Source organism: Nyctereutes procyonoides, unplaced genomic scaffold (genome assembly GCF_905146905.1).
Source record: "Nyctereutes procyonoides isolate TBG_1078 unplaced genomic scaffold, NYPRO_anot_genome, whole genome shotgun sequence".
In the NCBI taxonomy this organism is placed as follows: Eukaryota; Metazoa; Chordata; class Mammalia; order Carnivora; family Canidae; genus Nyctereutes; species Nyctereutes procyonoides.
Genome location: NW_026575082.1, coordinates 27,233,720 through 27,238,304, shown reverse-complemented (window position 1 = coordinate 27,238,304; position 4,585 = coordinate 27,233,720).

The window sequence follows — 4,585 nt, the reverse complement described above, 5'->3', positions numbered from 1 at the left end:
CATGTGTGTGATAAGGCCCTCTTTCCGATGGCCCTGCAAGAGGTTCTAGTGGGAGTCCTTCTGAAGGCCAAGCTCATGGGTGCTGCTGCTGCATCTTGGCATGTGCAACACTAGACAGAAGTCAGAAAGGACATGCTTAACTAGTAAAAGGCAGCTAGTGGAATAATCCACAAGTTTGGTGCCGACTCCATATGGCTTGGATTTTAAACTATTATAAAACATCCTTCTATAATACCCTTTATATTCATATAATACCACTTTTTTTTTGTCTTGAGCAGAATTTGGAACATGTTTTTCTGCAAATTATCATTCATATACTGGGGGATATTTTTCATTGCCGTGCAATGTGATCAGGTGTGAAGGGTGTTTTAAGCACTTCGTCCCAGCCTCTGCTGGATCTCATGGAGGAATCCAGAGAAATGCAAGCCACATTTCCTTCCCTAAGAAGCCTATAGTCTCACTAGGGGGAGGAAAAGAAGGAACTAGCATGCATTTAATGTAGAGAAAGAAGGAAATGGCTGAGTGGGAATCTTCTAAGGAAAAGGGAAATGCCACATGAGCTTGGGTGTGTAAGATGGTTGTGATTTAGGTGAAAACCTAAGGTGACATTTGTGAAGCATGGAACAGCATGGACAAAGGTGGGAGAAAGAATAGGAGACTTTGGGGGGGGTGACAGGGGGCACATTGGCCTGGCAGGGGTAGGCATCACTGAAAGTATATTTGGGGAAAGGAAGTGGACTCTCACTGGGGGGGCTTTCCTGACCAGGGCAGGCGCTATCCTCCCAACGTTGTTCCAAGCTCCCATCTTCTCCCTGCTGTTGATGACACAGGATCCCAGCCGGCCTCCTGGAGTCCAGCCTGTACTGCTTACGTCCAGTGAAGTCATAGTCTAAAAAAATACTGAACTAACTCTGTCACCTCCCTACTGTAACCCCCTCCAAGCTTCCTTCCCTTTGCTACTGGGAGAAAGACAAGACCTTCAACAAGGTTTGCAAAGCCCTCGTTTCTGCCGACCTCCCAGCTTCATCCCACCTCCCTCACAGTCTCCGGCTGTCCCCCTTTCACACTGTTCCCTCAGACTCTTTGTTCAGCTACACTGGCCTTGAATCAGTTCCCAGGTGAGCCGTCCCCGCCCCTCCCTCCCCCTACTGGAAGCTCTGCCTATACCACTTCCTCCGTCCAGGAGGCTCTTCTCCATTTACCTCTTTGACCTATTCACCAATCTCTATCTTACATAGTGCAGCTCACAACACTTCCCAGGGGATGCTTTCCCTAACTCCTCAGACTGTATCCCATGTTGTATGCTCACAAAACACCTTGTGCCTCCGTCTCAGAGGACACATCTCAAGTCATGCTTACCAGTTGATTTCCCTGTTTTAATGCCTGTGAACACCACGAGGAAGAAAACACCTCAGTTTGCTCTCCGTTGTTTCTCCTGCCTGTAGCACAGTGCCTGACCAAGAGTCAACAAAACCCCCCTAGGTTAATGGGTGGTTGAGTGACTGGATGGGTGACTGAATAATAAATTGACTCTCAAGAGTTTGGGTCAAATTTGATATCTACTTTCTCATTATTATCAAGTTTATTTGAAGACTATTAGTTGCTTTATTCAAGAGCTTCCTATGCCTGTCCTCAGCCAGTTAGCTATTTCTAGAACCGCTGTGTATGAGTTGTGAAACCAATTCAACACTCGCCCTTATCTTTGATTCCTCTGAGTCTTGCTTGTTTTAAAAATGGTGAGAGGAGAGTAAACACACCAATTTTGTGGTTTGGTTCATATTTTACTTTATCTCTTATTCTGAACATCTAAATGGTTTGAAAAACCAAACTTTCACATTTATATTGCTATTTTCATTGACAGATTTCTAACAGCTTTATTTTATTTTTTTTATTTTTTTTTCTCTAACAGCTTTAAAAACGTGTATTGGTACTTAAAATAGCATTGCAAACTACACAAATATATCCACATTAAGCTCTTTTTAGATATAGATGCTATTAACAGATTCCCAATACAGCAGGAACAGTTTCAAATACAGATGGAGATTTTGATTAAACCCACTAAATTGACTAATGGTGAATTCCTCCAAGACACACCTGTCATTCTAAACCCAACAACAGCAATGTCTTGTCAAAAAATACATGGATTTAGGGAGTTCTGAAAAGTAAAGGATTTGAAACATTTGCAAAGAAAAAAAGGCAGGATAACGTTATCTTCTTCAGAAATATAATTGGATCTTCAGCTCTACATTTCTTCCTAATATATACATATAAAGCTATACATTTTCCTTCAAGCACAAGTTTTTGCTGTACCTTGTGAATTTTTTATGCCATATTTTATTTTCACTTCAAAACATTTTCTAATTTCTATTGGAATTCCTTTATTTGACCATGTGTTCTTTACAAATGCATTGCTTAGTTCTCAAGCATGTGACCACTTTCTAGTTACGTTTCTAAAAAAATTTACTATTGATTTCAACTTTTATTCCACTGTGGTAACAGGACATTTTCTATGATTTCAGTCCTTTGCAATTTGTTGAGATTAGCTGCATGATCTATCTGCAAAAATTTAGTTTTTGTAGATGTTCTGTGGGCATTTAAATACATATACTTATATGTGTGTAGTATTATGCATATGTTAACTAGATCAAGTTTGTTGTGTTATTCAAATCTCTTATGTCCTTCCTGTATTTACTTTAGTCTCTTTTATCAATTACTGATAAGTGCTCACTAAAATTTCTTAACTGTACTTGTGGACTTGTCAGTTTTTACTTACTATATTTTGATGATGCATACATGTTAAGAATTATTATGTCTTCTGGGAAGATAAGCACTTTCATCACAGAACATCTCTATCACCTTTATTTTAACCTCTTATGATTTCACCATAGCTATATCAGGGTTTCTTATTTGGTGGGAAGATCATTTTACTATTTTTTTTCTATTTCTATTCTTTTATTTTCAACTTGTCTTCTTATATTAAATTTGTGATTTCTAAACAGCATATAGCTTTTTTAGTATCTTTTCTTACAGTCTCTGTGTTTTAAGTAGAATATTTGGCTTGCTTACATTTAGTGTATTTTTTGATATACTTGATTTTTCTTTGTCCCACCTGATATTCGTTACTAGTTTCTCTTTTCTAGTCATCTTTTGGGTCAATGTATTTCATTTCCCATTTCTCTCTTCTGGCTTGCAAACACATATTCTTTCATTATTCATTTAATGGTTACACTAGAGATAATAATGTGCATCCTTAACTTTGTTAGTGTCATCTGTAATTTAGTACTTTTAAATTTCCTGACAGTGCATGGATGTTAAAAGACTTGTTCTTCCATCTTTTTATGCTGTACTTGATGTGAATTTCAATTCTGTCTATATTTTAAATCTAACATGTCATTTTTATTGTAATATAAAGTCAATAGTAACTTAGATTTTCCTTACATATTTACACTTTTCAGTATTCTTTGTTTCCTGTAATCCCATATCTCCAACTGAAATAATTTTTCTTCTACTTGAAGAACCTTCCATTAGTATTTCTTTTAGTATAAATCTGGTAGTATTTTTTGATAGAAAATATGTTTATATTGCCTTTATTTTTTCTTCTGTACATTTTAAGAGCTTTTTATTTTGCCGTAATTATACATTCAAAAGAAGTTACAAAACTGGTATAGAGAGTTCCCATGTAACCTTTATTCAGTTTCTTCTAATGGTTGCATTTTGCACAGTTTTGATAGAATTTTAAAGCTGTCTTCCCAAGATTCCCATCCCTTAATTACCCAAACACTAATCTAGATACTGCTGTGAAAGAACTATGTAGATGTCATAAAATTTATGTATCTTAAAATAGGGACATTATCCTGGCTTGTCTAGGTGGGTCAAATCTAATCATTCATTTTTCTTGAAAGGAGAGAAATTCCTCCAATTGGAGTCAAGAGAAACAAAGGAGGAATGAAGCAAAAGGAGAGGTCAGAAGATTCAGAGTGAGAAGGACTTTATCTGTCACTGCTTTTTTGAAGATAAAGAAAGAAGTCCATCAGGCCAGGAAGTACAGGCAACCCCTGGAAGCTAACTGACTGCAACCAATAGCTAGCATGGAAACAGAGATCTCCATCCTATAACGACATAAAACTGAATTCTGCCAATAACCTGAAGGAGCTTGAAAGTGGATTTAACTCAGAACCTCTAGAAAGGAGTTCAACCCCGCCAATACCTTGATTTTGGCTCCATGAAACCAGGAACAGAGAATCATCTGAGTCGTATTGTGCCCAGACTTCTGACCTATAGAAGAACCATAAGATAATAAATTTGCATTGTGTAAGAACACGAAATTTATGGCATTTGTTACTAAAACAATAAAAAAATGAATATAACATCCATTGTACAATATCAAATCTAGGAAATTGATATTGGCACAGCATATGTGTATAGTTCTATGACATTTTAGCATATGTAAATTTATGGAACCACCGATGCGATAAAGATATCATTACAAAGATCTCCCTCACATTACCCTTTTATAGTCACATTTCCTTTACCTGATCCATTCCTAATCTTTGGCATCTACTTATCTCTTCTTCTGCTCTATAAT